The sequence below is a fragment of the Macaca nemestrina genome, chromosome 15, assembly GCF_043159975.1.
Source record: "Macaca nemestrina isolate mMacNem1 chromosome 15, mMacNem.hap1, whole genome shotgun sequence".
NCBI lineage: Eukaryota > Metazoa > Chordata > Mammalia > Primates > Cercopithecidae > Macaca > Macaca nemestrina.
In genome coordinates, this window is record NC_092139.1 from 66,532,291 (window position 1) to 66,548,806 (window position 16,516).

Genomic DNA, 16,516 nt, shown 5'->3' on the forward strand with positions numbered 1-16,516 from the left:
GTGGAATAGTTATGCCTCATGACAGGTAGAATCTGTGCATAGGTACTATAATGTGTAGATTATTACGGTAGGCAGAACTGGGAGTAAATATGGTACTACTTATCTGGGAGAATTACCAATATTTGTGCCATCAACAGTTTGAAAGAATTTTGTGTTGATGCCTATAACATCCCTATTTAATGTTCCTGTTTGACAGATGCCAATTATTTGAGAAAAATGACTTACCACAAAATTAACCAGGTGGTATCGATAATTGCTGGTGTTGCTTCACATCCTTGTTGAAACAATTCAACACAGGTTCAAATACATTGCATGTAACATGGGATATTTTCAGAAATAATTTTCATTCTTATGGCAGAAATAGCATAACCTTTGTTTTCTTGCCCTAGGGATAGGCCAATTGTGATGCTCTTGGTAATGATACAGTACAAATAATGCCAAATGATCTATTTTAATAGCCCAAAGAAAGTCATGATATTTCATTATATTGATAAAATAACAATAATTATTCCATGGTAGGCCTGGAGTAGTAAGCATTGTAGATGACTAAGTAATTCAGATACATGCCAAAAGATAGTAGGTGTACCTCATGAAAATTGAGACCTGGAACACTGGTAAGCTTTCTAGGAATCTAGTAATCTGGGTATCCATTTTTAAGTAAGAGAGAAATTGTTCACCTTAAACTACCCATCTTGAAGAAAGAAGTAAAAAGTTGGTGGACCCCTTCGAATCTTGGGGTCAACTGACATACCACCAGCCATGAATGATCTAGATTTTGTAGGACTTGAAGTTTGTATAATTTTAGAACCCCACTTAAAAATACACAAACTTAAGAATACAAGATTAGCCACAAATTTCAATGCAATCATGTGCCGCATATATGATGGCAGTCCCATGAGATTATAATTGAGCTGAAAAATTCCTATTGCCTAGTGACGTCATAACGTTGTAGTGCAATGCAGTACTCATGTTTCTTGTGTAAACAAACCTACTGCACTGCCAGTTGCATATAAGTATAGCATATACAATTATTTACATTACATACTTTATAATGATAAAACAGCAATGTTACTAGTTTATACATTTTACCACTCTTTTATTATTTTAGAGTGTATTCGTTCTACTAAAAAAAAAAGGTAACTGTAAAACAACCTCAGACAAGTCCTTCAGGAGTTATTCCAGGAGAAGGCATTGTTATCAAGGATGAAAACTCTTTGGGTGTTACTGCCTCTGAAAACCCTCCAGTGGGACAAGACATGGAGATGGAAGATAGTTCTATTGATGATCACAAACATATAGGTAGGCCTAGGCTAATGTATGTGTTTATGTCTCAGTTTTTAACAAGAAGTTTAAAAAATAAATAAAAAATTAAAAATATTTTGGAATAAGAATAAATGGAAGAAAATGTTTGTATAGCTGTACAATGTGTGTTTTAAACTAAGTGTTGTCACAAAAAGTCAAGAAGTTAAAAAAGTTAAAAGTTTACAAAGTAAAAACTTACAGTAAGCTAAGGTTAATTTTTTATTGAAGAAATAAAATTTTGAAATAAGAATTTAAAATGAATTTAGTGATGCCTAATTTTCCAGTGTTATAAAGTCTACAGCAGCACACAGTAATGTCCTAGCCCTTTACATTCAGTCACCACTCACCCACTGACTCATTCAGATCAATTTCCAGTCCTATAAACTCCATTGATGGTAAGTACCCTCTAAAGAGGCACCATGTTAAATATTTTAAATTGTACTTTTAATGTTTGTAACTTTTCTGTGTTTATACAAACACTCATCATTGTGTGACAATTGCCTACAGCATTCAGTACAGTAACATATTGTACAGGTGAATAGCCTAGGTGCAATGAACTATATCATACAGCTGAGGTGTGTAGCAGGCTCCAGCGTCTAGTTCTGGGTAAGTACACTCTGTGATGTTCCAATAATGACAAAATTACCTAAGAATGCTTTTCTCAGAACATATCCCTGTCATTAAATGATGCATTACTGTATTTGTTTTAATTACTGGGTATGACATTATAATTTTTTTTATTTTCTGTGTTTTTGCTGTATATTTCAAACTGATAGATCCTGGATTATGTTTCATATAAAATTATATTAAATACAATTTTCTAGACAGATAATTTGAATATAATTTAATATTCCTTTTGACACATTTGCTGAACAGAAAAAAATTACAAAACCTAGTTTCCAGTTCTGAACATCTTTAAATCTTTTTATTATATTATTCCTAGAATTTTTGTGACTTAAGTAAGAAACACATATTAGCAGAGAAATTTGTGGTTACATGCATTTTAGGGGTAGGAGTGAGGTGGTGAAATAGGAAAACATGATTATTAAATTGTTCACAGTGGACACAGATTAACTTTTGGTTTTATAGCTAAATGGGGTTATGCGTGCACTCGTATTTGTTTATATGCAATATAATTGGTTACATTTTAGCTTTAATTTATATTTAATTTTATAGCTCAATTTTGACATTTCCAGAATTTAACATATCAGAGTCCAGGACTACCACTAGAGTGTGTGGTATACAAAGATAATACATTTCTGTGTAGCCCTTGTCTATACAAACTATTTGATTAAAAAAATGCTTACAAAGTATGTGGGTCTATGTGGGATATGGTGATTTATCAATGAAGATTTAGAAAAATCGGAAGAGAAGATTTAGTTATATATTTCAGAAGATTATTTGTAGTATCAGAGCACGCTGTTTTTCTGTTTAGATCTAGACACTATCTCATCAAGTTTTTCAATGTTAAGTGTGCTGTTACTGGAAAAATTTCTCTCTCTCATCCCAGTGGAATATGTAGCAATTCTATGTGACTCATAACTGTATGGCTCCACAGATTTCTTTCTATTGAAACTATTTAGTACTAATTGTCTCTGAATTTTCTTAATGCTGTGTATTTTATGTTGGTTGCATCTTTGTTCAGGACGCTACATCATCTCCCAACCCACCACTAAATACTGGCTTCCAATTACTCTCTGAAAGATGAGTTAGTGATGATGACAGATGCTAGTCTTACCAAGAGTGTGAAAGAGAATGAAATATTTGAACCATATTCACTTTCTGGTCCTGTTATATTTAGCATTTGAAATTTTATAACAGAAATGTAGAGCTACATGTATTCCAAATGCATTTACTGGGAGAACTCTTAGGCCACAATCATTACACTTCTAGAATGTGATCTCTTTCAACATTGACCACGTAATTGCCTTCCACATGTTTCTGTCTGCATGCAGACCAAACTAGGAGTGCATGGACTAGGTGAAAAGAACATTCTAATTTGTTCTAGAATGCTTGCCACATGTCCAGGAAAGCTTAAGACCTACTTGGGAGATCATGTTATTACCTTCTCAATCAGAGGAAGGATTGGCTGTATAACATGCAGGATCCAGTGAAAAACAAAAATTAAGGACTATTGTTAAAAAATTGCACAAAACTGTAAGATAGCAATAGCAGAGAATTAAATAAAGAATGAGACCCTCTCAAAGAAGTGCTCTGAGATATTGCACAGGTTGCACATTCATAAAGACAGCCCTGATTGGAGAAAAGACACAAATCAGAGTGGTTCTTCGATATTGTCAAATCTCAGATGTGATTGATGTGACCAACCACAGAAGACCTGCTGATACTAGAGGGGATGGACGTCAGTAGTAGATAGGGAGTGTGTACAAGGTAAATAAAGTATTTCCCTGCTCCTGCCGCTTTCAGGAGCTACAGACCAGAGGCAGCACCTCAGTGGGAACATGGACCAGGAAAACCCAGTGAAAGGACCCACACACATGACTTGAGACCACAAGTCAGAGGTGGTCTTTAGGTAGGCCAGAATCCTGATCTTTTCCTGTGTCTGACATGAGTAAAAGTCATCTAAATTCATCATTTTGGCACTATATATGCAGCTAATTTTCTGCAGCTTCATGAAAGACATTCTATTCTGACTGTGGAATGCAAACAATCATTTTACCAGGTTTCCCTTCTGGAACTGGGTCTGGAGTTGGGACTTTGACTGGGACAACCCCAAAAACATAATTCTGGGACTGTGTTGGGAAATTTGTTGGATCCTATATATGGAGACACAGGGTCAGAGAGCTCTATTATGGATCCAGGTCTGGGCTTGCACTGCCCCGCATAGATATCCTTGCTGGAATCAGCTAATCTCAAATGCTAGAGAGGAACTTCAATATTTTCAGAAAGACACTGAAACTCAGGGGCCCATGAGGCATGGGACTTGTGCTGGAGTTCCTGATTACTCAAGAAGGTTTGAAAAGAGAAAGTGACCTGGGCCTCTCTTGGACCGAGTTAATCCTTATAGAATAATTTTTACCCCTTTATAAATGAAATATCTGAGTAATATACCATCCAAAACTTATTTGCCCAAAATAATTTTTGGATAATTATAAGTGATACTAAAGTACAATCTAAATGTGTTTTAATCCCACACATGACTGCTACAATCATGTAGCAGTTAATAAAACAAAATTTGATAATCAAATTATAGAAAAACAGCTCATTTAAAATGTCAGTTTTAAAGTAATTATTAATCTTTAATACAAAGTAGCAATTATATGCATTTTAAGTAGTTCAGATAAAGATGTGTTTAGGAGAAAGTATTACCAGCCTTTCACAAATGTTTTCAGAAATGTGAAGCTGGAAATATAAACTGTTATAATGTGAACAATTATATAACTCCTAAAAAGTATTTTAAACTCTTTATATGTATTCATCCTCTCAGAGCTGTTATGTGGTAGAGATGCTATTATGCTGAATAAGTACTTAACCATTTCTAGGGAAATATAAACCAAAGCAAAACATTAAATCTTCTGGTGCCTTGTAAGTAAGATGATAAGCACAGAAATCTGTAGCATACTTAATATCATTTTCTCCACCCTGTACTTTATCTTCAATATTCATTTTTTATTAGGTCTGGTTGATTTTTACTTCCTTGGTGTTTGGCAAATAGTTTTTTTGTTCCGTGAATCTTGCATATGACTTAGTTTAGAATTCAATGCTATTTATTCCATCTTGCTCTTTACCTGCTCTCATCCTTTGGTACACATTTTCCTCGGTTTTCTAAAAACACAAACAGATCATGTTACTTCTCTTCAAATTCTTCAACAAATCCTAATATCCTTCAAATTCAAAGTCATTCATCAAAGGGAAATATGGCATATATTGGTGATATGGCACACACTGAATTTTCTTGTCTCATTCTATTAATGTATCATTCATCTATCCATTCATATGTATGGACTGCGGGTTTTCTGTCATACACTATTATATGCCTAGGGGTATAGCATTAGTCAGCACCATGGTTCTTGTTCCGATGTGACTGTTGGTCTAGTAGGAAACAAAAATACAATGAAAATAAAATCAGATAGAAAAGATAATTTTGAAAAGTGATACCAATCTTAAAAAAATAATGAAATGAAGCAGTTTGAATGTAACAAAGTCTGAAAAGGAGGGACAGCATAAAAAAGCTTTCTGGAAAGAGAGACATCTGAGCTGAGATGTGAACTGAAATAGCCAACCATGCAAAGACAAAGATCCTCTCAGGCAAAGGGAAAATAAGGTTCAAAGTCTCTGAAGCATGGGTGAACTAGGTTTGTTCAAGAAGCAGAAACAATATGTCAGAGGCATAATCAAAAGAAAGCTGGTAGGAAAAGAGATTGAAATGGAAGGCAAGGCCTGGGTTTTACAGAACATTATTTCTATTTTCACAAATTATTCTTTATATAGTTCTGCATTGACAGCTCCCTTGAATATATTCACACAACCCCAGCTCTTTCTCTTTGTTGTGTTAGAAGAATCAGGGTGGTTTCGTTTCCTCTCATAATCCATAACCCTTACTTGTACTGAATGTTCCAGTTAGGCACTTCTTCTGTTTATCATGATCATAATGCTTAATATGATGTTTCAAAACATAAATTTCCATTTTCACCCCTTTCTTGAACTCTTTTTAATAACTAAGATGGTGTTTTTAATACATTTGCATTATTTCAATTATGTAGCCCATTTTAAGTGCTCTGAGGATCTTTAATAATTTTTAAATAAGAAAACCAATTAATATACAAAACAAAGAAAAAAGATAATGTGAGCCCACAATAAACCACTTTGTTTAATATAACTGTTTTGACTAAGCAACTCAATATCTTGACATTTAACCCCTTTGAACCAATTTCTCCCATTTGGAACAGGACTATTTACCCAATGCCTGTCCCCCCATTGTATCTTGGAAGTAACTAAGTTTTTTTTTTTTTTTTCTGTTTTGCAGGCTCATAGGCAGAAGGGAGTTGCCTTTTCTCAGATGAGACTTTGGACTGTGGACTTTTGAGTTAATCCATACTTTTACAACCTGGTTGTCAATACATACCACTAGATGCATCTTTTTTTCCCCTTTCAGTAGCAATTTTAGAGCAAAACACAATGCTCTGACAAGATAAACATTTATATATACAAATAAAGAAACTGGCATATAATAATGTTTTGAAAAATGTTTGCCATACTGATATGGTTTGGCTTCATGTCCCCATCTCATGTTGAATTGTAATTCCCAGTGTTTTGTGGTGGCTGTTGGGAGGTTATTGGATCACAAGGGAAGGTATCCCCTTGCTGTTCTCCCAAATGTGTTCTCACAAGTTCTGATGGTTTAAAAGTGTGTGGCACTTCCCCCTTCCCTCTCACTGTCTCCTGCTGCCATGTGAAGACATGCTTGCTTCCCCTTCAACTTCCACCATGATTGTAAGTTCTCTGAGACCTCCCAGGAATGACTCCTGTACAGTCTACAGAACTGTAAGTCAATTAAACCTTTTATTTTCATAAATTTCCCAGCCTCAGGTAATTCTTTACAGCAGCGAGAAAACAAACTATTACAGAAAATTGGTACCAGAGAAGGAGAGCTTTGCTATAAATATACCTGAAAATGTGGGATTAGCTTTGAAACTGGTTAACAGGCAGAGGTTGGAACAGTTTGGAGGGCCCTGGAGACGATAGAAAGATAAGGGAAAGTTTGGAACTGCCTAATGACTTGTTGAATGGTTGTGACCAAAATGCTGATAGTAACATGGACAGTGAAGTCCAGGCTGAGATGGTCTCAGATGGAGATGAGGAACTTACTGGGAACTGGAGTAAAGGTCATTTTGCCTATGCTTAACAAAAAGATTGGTAGTCTTGTGCCCATGCTTTGGAGATCTGTAAAACTTTGAACTTGAGAGAGATGATTTAGAGTATCTGGCAGAAAAAAAAAAAATTCTATGAAGCAAAGTGTTCAAGATATGGCCTAACTGCTTCTAAAAGCCTATGCTCATTTGCATAAACAAAGAGAAGATCTGAAACTAGAACTTAAATTTAAAACTGACGACGGGCGTAAAAGCGTGGAAAATTTGCAGCCCAACCACGCAGTACAAAAGAAAAACCCATTTTCTGGGGGAAGAATCCAAGGCTGCAGAAATTTGCATAAGTAAAAAATAATTGAATGTTAATAGCCAAGACAATGGAGAAAATGACTTCAGGACACTTCTGATAGCTTCATGGCAGCCCCTTCTATCACAGCCTTAGAGGCCTAGGAGGAAAATAATGATTTTATGAGCCAGACCCAGGGCTCTGATGCTCTATGAAGCCTCAGGCCATGGCATCCAGCATCCTAGCCACTCGACCTCCATTTGTCACTAAAAAGGGCCAAGGTACAGCTTGGGCCATTGCTTCAGGTGGGGCAAGCCTCAAGCTTTTGTGGCTTCTACATGGTGTTGGGCCCGCAGGTGCACAGAAGGCAAGAATTGAGGTTTGGGATCCTCTGCCTAGATTTCAGAGGATGTATGAAAACACCTGGATGTCCAGGCAGAAGTCTGCTGCAGGTGTAGATCCCTCATGGAAAAACTCTCCTGGGGCAGTGTGGAGGGAAAAATGTGGGATTGGAGCCCTCACAAAGAGTCCTCACTGGGTCACTGTCTAGTGGAGTTGTGAGAAGAGGTCCGCCATCCTCCAGATTCCAGAATGGTAAATCCACTGACAGCTTGCACTCTGAGCCTGGAAAAGTCATAGGCACTCAACACCAGCCCATGAATGCAGCTGCAGGTGCTGTGCCCTCCACAGGAATGGAGTTGGTCAAGGTCTTAGGAGCCTACCTCTTGCATTCCCATGTCCTGGATGTAAGACCTGGAGTCAAAGGAGTTTTGAAGCTTTAAGATTTAATGACTCCCCTGCTGGGTTTTGAGCTTGCATGGGGCCTGTAGCCCCTTTGTTTGGATCAATTTCTCCCACTTGGAACAGGACCATTTACCCAATGCCTGCACACCCACTGTATCTTGGAGATAACTAACTTTTATTATTATTATTTTTATTTTACAGGCTAATAGGCAGGAGGGACTTGCCTTTTCTCACATGAGACTTTGGACTGTGGAATTTTGAATTAATGCTGGAATGAGTTAAGACTTTGGGGACTCTTGGGAAGGCATGATAGTGTTTTGAAATGTGAGAAGAACATGAAATTTGTTAGTGTCTAGGAGTGGAATGAAGTGGCTTGGTTTTTGTCCCCACCCAAATCTCATGTTGAATTGTAATTCCTAATGTTGGGGGAGAGACCTAGTGGGAGGTGATTGAATCATCGAGGTGGATTTTCCCCTTGCTGTTCTCATAATAGTGAGTGAGTTCTCATGAGAGCTGATGGTTTAAAAGTGTGTAGCACCTCCCGCTTTACTCTCTCTCTCTCTCTCTCTCTCTTTCCTCCTGCAGTATAAAGATGTGCTTGCATCCCCTTTGCTTTCCACCATGATTGTAAGTTTCCTGAGGCCTCTCAGCCATGCTTCCTGTACAGTCTGTGGAATTGTGATTCCATTAAACCTCTTTTCTCTATAAATTATCCACTCTCAGGTAGTCCTTTATAGCCATGTGAAGACGGACTAATGCACATGCCCTGTACACTTTCTATTTTCCATGCATTTATGAATTTATGATAGATTTCATAGAGATTTATCTTTCTATAAATGTAAGAATGAGTGACTGAATCCATTCTTTTTTAAAGGACTTTTGAAATGAGTGAGATAATGTTTACTTTCTTTTTTGTAGTTTTCTCTAGCTAGTATTTATTATATTTTTTATAGATTCAGGGGGGTATATGTGCAAGTTTGTTACAGGGGTGTGTTGCATAATGGTGAAGTTGACCTTCTAGTGTGTCCATCATCTAAATATTGAACACTGTGCCCTGTAGGAATTTCTCAATCCTCACTCCCTTACAGTGCAAACCCATTCTTAAACATAGATTCAAATGATTATGATAAACATTAGCCACAGAAGTAAAATATTTTATATGACTGACACATTTTTGCTCCATTTCTTAAGGTAATAGCTTCAAATAATTGCGAAAGTCAAGAGAAGAAATATGTGGTAGAAGTCTTAAAATTAAGGCTCAGTACTGTATGTTGCCTTGACATCTAGGAAAACCCAGGGAGTCTTCACATTGTTATACTACAAGTTCTCCTTCCCAACTGCTCCCACGGATAAAGTCTCCTCCTTTTCATGCAGAGTAGATACAATTCCTGCTTACCCCTTAGAAGCAGGTTTCATTTCCTTGCCATTCAGTGAAATTACTCAAAAAAGTCAATCACACCCTCCTTTGGGGACCAGGGTTTACCCCACACTTTTGCTACTACAAATCCTGCCTCCCACAGTTCCTGCTTCTTCAATCTGTTCCCAAATACAATCCCTGTGTGGCCTTGAATAGCATGCTACGTTGTCCTCCCCTGGTCTGTGAGTATATGTGTCTGATAAACTGCTGCTGATTTCATCTGCCCAGGGTCAGGTGTCATGGGTTCAGCCATCCCCATAACTCGAGGGTGGAAAGCTCTTTCTCATTGTAAAGCAGCCTGGAAGGGCATTTTTAATGGGGCTTCTTAGAAGTCAGCTACGTTCAATTCTTGAAATGTATTAGTATTTCAACTAATGAACTACTTCTAATGAACAACTAATGAAATACAAATAATGAAATAGTATTTCAACTAATGAAAAATTGTTTCTGCTCAAAATTGTATTCATGGATATTAATCAGATTATAACTTTTATATTATTAAGAATCTAATGATCAGTTTTTATTAATAATTACAAATTATAATCTGTAATGAACATAACCAATAATCAGTTTCTGTTCCTGAAATTTTAATAGTTTTCATTCAGTAATGAACTCAGTAAACCACCTGCATTGTTCTAGCAACTTTTCAGACAACTTCATTGTAAGATACATCAAAGTTTTATTGCGAATTGCCAAAGGAAAGAGGGAAGAAATACCTTAAAAAGTCATTTTATTTTTCACTCTTCATAGAGGCATTTATGTACAAAAAACAACATGCAAACAAACAGCAACAACATGTGATAGATTAAAGAAATAGCTATTTAAAGATTGTAAGAATGGCATTTCCATTGAATGGTTATTTCTATTTTTTTAAATGAATTCTTAATCTCTTTAAAGTCAGAAAAATCCCTAGAGCATTTTAATAGCAATATTATTGCTCTCCTGAGAATGTTATAAAGTATATCAGAAAAACATATTATCCCAGACAAAATTTGGGATGAGGGATTTTTAATACTTCTAGGCTGCATTTTATACAAAAACATACTTTACAATTAGATTTTTTTTTCTGAATTTTCTCTTTATATGCTATTTACTTAGTTCAAATTTATTTGCAAAGTTCTCACATTTACAGCTGCCCCAGATATAAACTATTGAATATTTTCATTCTCACATAGCCAGCCAGCAGCAGTGATTCCAGCAAAACTTTTTTTCCTTCCACAGATAATCTACATTTTTTTCAGCTTTCAAGGTTTATATCCTGACTACTTCATATAAATATTTACAAAGAAAAGAATTATGAGCAGGAAATTTGTGAAGAAATGAAGTCAAAGTCTTATACCATTTTAAAAGCAAAACATTTGCAACACTGTTTGATTCTACTACATCTGCAAACATTTATCACTGTTTTGACATAAACAGCTTTGAAATCTTGAGAATATCTGTGCCTTTCCAAATTGAATAAGATTAATAGAAAGTACTTATGTAATTTCGAAGGTTGCATGTTACAAAACTCAAGAATCTTGTGCTTAAGATTTATTCAGTTAACATTTTTAGATTCATTAGTTAAATGTTTTCTTACTAAAGTATTACATGAGCCAGATAGTGTATAAGGTAAAATGCAAGGAAGTGATTTTAGAAAATATATCATTAGAAAATAGTTTAAAACTAGCATCTGAGATTATGTTTCTCAATGAGAATGTTACTGGTACTGGGGGAGGGAGTCTTGCATTGTCCTGTAAAGGCCCATGCCAGGAGATATGGCACTGCTGGTTTTTGGTCACTAAATTACAGTGCCAACTCCCACTCATGGGACCACTCTGTTTTCTAATTACAATTGCACATGGTTTGTACAAATTCTAGTAAAGACATTGCTTGAATTTCTGTATAATATTATTATATTCTGGACCATATCATCTAGCTTAGAAATCTTTTAATAGTGTTAAGTACCAAAGCGGTTTCTATTTTTTTGCCCTTCATTTATACAGAAAGTGATGGCATTTTCAACAGTTTCTCTTTAGTGTTTCTCCGTATTCCTGCTGCTATGGTTTATCTTCTAATGACCACATTCCACAAGGTACCACTTTCTTATGACTTAAAAAACATTTGGTTACTTGAACTTCAATTTTACCCATAGCCACAGCATCTCTGTAATGGGTTTGACACTAATTTCTTCTTTACAATTCCCCTCCCCATTCTCTACCTTCAGAATGTTATACCACATTAAGTAAAAGGCTATGTGTGGCTCGAAGTTTCTCTGGTTCTCTGGTGCTACTCAAGAATATACAAAGTATATTAGTTATTCTAACACAGGTAAGATGGCATAAAGAGTTATTTGAACTGGTAATGGAGATTGCAGAGAACAAAATAAATGAGATGGACATCAAGATATTAGAGAGTTACAGTTACTCTGTTATGTTGGGAGGAGCAACTGATGAAGTTAGGATTATTAGGTTGTGTAAATTAGATGAAAGACCCAGAAGAGCTGAGATGCAGAGAGAAGGCACTGACACACTGATGCTGACGAGAGTGGCCAGTAGAGCATTGCAGTGTTCTCTTAAAATTTCCATGAAATCACCAAGTAGGCGCTGAAATATGTTACTGGAGTATTTTGTTGGACATGATATGGTACACATATGGAACCAGTGTTCGTTATATCTTGCTGAGATTCAATGGGTAGAAGACTTGCATCTAGGAATCACTGTGTGATAGCAGAATTGCTTTTTATTACCATCGCTTTCAATTACCAATTGCAAAATTCGTGCTCCTCAGTCTTTTTAGTCTATGAGGGTTTATAGCTAATTACACCAATAGGGTGAGGGAAGGAATTCCTTCCATGAACTAATGCTGTGGATGCTATCATGTGACTTTAGACTTTAAATGCTGATACTAGATCATCAGGCAAAGAAAGACATTATTCTACTAGTGGGCAAATTTTCTAGAATGTTATGAAGTACTAGGAATCCTTCGGCATGATGAGAAGAGGAAAGAGTAAGTATGAAATTTGAATAATTCAATGAGCTGCTTCTGGGTACTTCCAAACTTGGTGACAGTAGTCACCTGACAGCTGCTGTGACTATAACCTGACAAGACAAGGTAACTAGATGACCAAAAGTTTTGAGAATCTATGTCTATACCACTCTACTGGACAAGAAAACCAACTAGCTGACATTCTAAGCTTGGTTAAGAGAGAAGATGAGTAGTAACTAAAGCCTTGGGAGTAACTGCTGCAGGAGGAGCTATAGCTTATTCCACTAGACTTCTGATATCACATCATTTTTAGACATTATGATCAGCTCTTACTTCAAAGCATCCATAACAGAGTAGACTAGTATAGGGCATAGGCAGATCTCCATAGAGCAAGGGGTAGCCAGAAGTCAAAATAGGAGTGCTGCCCATTTCTTCTTGCTCAGTTGAATCTGGATGAGCTGCAATAGTCACTTTTCATGCACATTTTCACCGAAACCACTCTACCTCAAGGTCTTATGTGACTGCTTGTGATGATGGTCCTTCTATAGTGCTATGCAAACCAGTTAGACCCACTGGTGGCCAGAATTCAAAGCTTAGCGTAGAGCTATCTGCCAAATAATTTTGGATGCTTCTAGGGAAGTTCAATGGGACTGTTTATAATACTGTGGAAAGATATCTAACTGAAATACACTGATGAAGAAATTGCTGAAGTGATGTCCACATGATCAAGCAAGAAAACACAAAGAAGCAAGTGGTATATTACTCCTCCTTCCAGACACCAACTTCCCCCTGTGGAGATTCCTAGAGGAAGAGCTAAACTGATATCAAGTTGGCAAAAGAGAAATGTCTTGGCCAAGTCCTTGCAACAGCAGCACAAAATAAGTAGAGAAGGTTGGGCTTTGAAAGAAAATATCTCAAAATTACTATATTGTTTGAATACAATCTTGATTTCTTATGACTCCAATTTTATTTTTTGCATTAAAGAATTTGGTAACATATTAAATGGTTAGCTGATGAGAATGTCTCTGAGAAACCTTTGTATCTTTCAGGTGTATGGAATACCATAAAATAAAGAAGAGAGAGACGTTGTAAAATGGTGTCATAAGGCTGGGCGGGGTGGCTCATGCCTGTAATCCCAGCACTTTGGGAGGCGAAGGTGGGTGGATCAGGATATCAGAAGTTCAAGACCAGCCTGGCCAACATGGTAAGACCCTGTCTCTACTAAAACTTCAAAAAAAATCAGCCAGATGTGGTGGTGAGTGCCTGTAGTCCCAGCTACTCACGACACTGGGGCAGGAGAATTGCTTGAACCTGGGAGGTGGAGGTTGCAGTGACCAGAGATCGTGTTACTGCACTGCAGCCTAGACTAAAGAGCAAGACTCCATCTTGGAAAAAAGATAACGTCACTTAGAAATATCTGCCTTGCCTGAAAGTACACTTTGCTGGTTCTAATAGGCATCGCAGAGCTTGCCATGAAATTGACACCTAGTAAAACTTCTCATTTTGAATTCATGGATACTAAGCTGTAAGGAAATTGAAAGTGTGTTTTGCTTGCTTGTTTGTATAGCAGTAGTATCTTTTTTTTCTTTTTTCAATTTTTGTCTTTCCATTTATTTAGGTGTTTTAAAATTTCTCTAAACAGTTTAAGTTTCAGGGAGGCACATTCTATACAACCGTGATTATATTAATTCCTAAGTGCGTGGCGTTTTTAAGATTTTATAAGCATTGAAAAAAATTTTTTTTAATGTAATTGGCCGGGCACGGTGGCTCATGCCTATAATCCCAGCACTTTGGGAGGCCAAAGCAGGTGGATTACCTGAGGTCAGGAGTTCGAGAGCCGTCTGGCCAACATGGTGAAATCCCGTCTCTACTAAAAATACAAAAATTTAGCTAGGCGTGGTGGCATGTGCCTGTAATACCAGCTACTCGGGAGGCAGGAGGCTGAGGCAGGGCAGTTGTTTGAACCAGGGAGATGGAGGTTGCAGTGAGCTGAGATCGCACCACTGCACTCCAGCCTGGGCGACAGAGTGAGACCCCGTCTCAAAAAAAAAATATATATATATATATATAAAATTGACACTTAATAATTGTGCTTATTTATGGGGTACAATGTGATGTTGCCATATGTATATAAATTGTGTAATGATCAAAATAGGGTAATTAGCATATTTATCATCTTAAACACATTTATCATTTATTTGTGATGAGAACATTCAAAAACCTCTCTTTTAACTATTTAAAAATATACACTACACTATTGGTAACTAGTCATCTCATTATGCAATAAACCAGCAGAACTCATTTCTCCTAACTGTGGCTTTGAATCCATTGATCAATGTCTCATTGCCAGTCCATCCTCTCTACATCTCCATCTTCTAGTAACCACTATTCTATGCTCTACTTCCACGAGATGCAGTTTTTACATTCCCCATATTAGTGAGGTCATGTAATTTTTTTATGTTAAGTGAGAAAGTGATAAGTTTTGTCCAATCAATTTATTTCAGAAGGAATTCTCTCTAGACTCTGTAGAGAATCATCACTAAGAAATATAGAGTTTTTAAAATAAAATGTTATAAAATGTGGTGTTACTAGTAGTTTAAATTACCATTTACTGAAGTCAATGCTGCAGGAGACATCTTGTGGTCAAAGCAGGAATGAAGTGAACTTCTTTGAACAGAGTAAAGAAATCTCAGAAGATGATAACTTTATATATAGAAGAAAATGGAGGAAGTTAAATATATGGTACAGAAGACACAAAATTAAAAAAAAAACAATATAACTATTATGTATAAAAATCTCTGTATGGACAGGCAGGGCATGGTGGCTCATGCCTGTAATCCCAGCACTTTGGCAGGCTAAGGCAGGAGGATCATATGATGTCAGGAGTTTGAGACCAGCCTGACTAATGTGGTGAAACCCCGTTTCTACTAAAAATATAAAAATTAGACTGGCGTGGTGGCACACGCCTGTAATCCCAGCTACTCAGGAGTCTAAGGCAGAAGAATTGCTTGAACCCAGGAAGCAGAGGTTGCAGTGCACTGGGATCACACCATTGCACTCCTGCCTGGGCGACAGAGTGAGAGTCCATCTTAAATAAATAAATAAATAAATAAATAAATAAATAAATAAATATAAAATCTTCATCTGAATGGACTTACACAATTTAAGAGTAAGCAAAAAACCCAAAAGTATAAAAAACAAAGCCTTTTTATTATAAATATTCAACTTATAGTTTAACATAAAATTCTTCAGATCTGTTGGTTTTTATATTGTCTGAGTTCTCACTTTCACAAATTAATTGAAATTGGTTATTTTGCCTCATACACTCCTTCCAATTGTACTTTAAATATTAATAAAGTCAGAAAAGTTAAAAAAAGTAGATAGGTTACAAAATTGTTAATTATTGTGTTATATTTGTCTCTATACATCTGTATCTATCAGCATATCATTTATTTATTCATTTATTTAATGTCATGGCTGAACCATTTTATACTTTCTGCACGTTGCACATATTGTGAAACTACATTCAAAGTAATATTTCCTACCTATGAGAATACTTTCTACAAAAAATAGTGCTGTTATCACACATTAAGAAACAAAAATGAGCTTTCATTTATACATTGTTTTGTGCATTTTCTATTGGTCAGCATATTTTCGAGTCATTCATGTTGCTGCATGTGATAGAGATTTTTTATTGTGTTTCTGTTTTGTTATAATTTTGGCTTTGCTTAGCAATGACAAATATACTTATAGATATATTATATACTTGTATCAATATGCCACTGTTAGTTTTTGATCATCTCTCAGAAATCGCCTTAATTGTACTGACCTTGGATCCCATCTTTATTAGAATGTCCTAGTTAAAGGATGGAAAGCAGCAATTCTCCATGAGCTCCGTCACATGTGATGATGAAAACGTGTAGGTGCTAAGGCTTCCGTTTGCTTTCTGAAAGTTTTTTCAGAAGTCACCTG

General features: G+C 36.3%; 1 long non-coding RNA gene across 1 annotated transcript in view; it reads right to left on the reverse strand.

Moving 5' to 3' along the window:
- Positions 1-4,567: 4,567 nt before the first annotated feature.
- LOC139358595 (uncharacterized) overlaps positions 4,568-16,516 on the reverse strand; it is an 86,990-nt gene continuing 75,041 nt past the window's right edge. The window contains exons 2-4 of the long non-coding RNA XR_011613780.1: positions 16,374-16,513; positions 15,150-15,247; positions 4,568-5,088 (exon numbers count right to left, since the gene is read on the reverse strand). This is a non-coding gene — a long non-coding RNA (uncharacterized lncRNA). The remainder of the gene's footprint in view (positions 5,089-15,149; positions 15,248-16,373; positions 16,514-16,516) is intronic.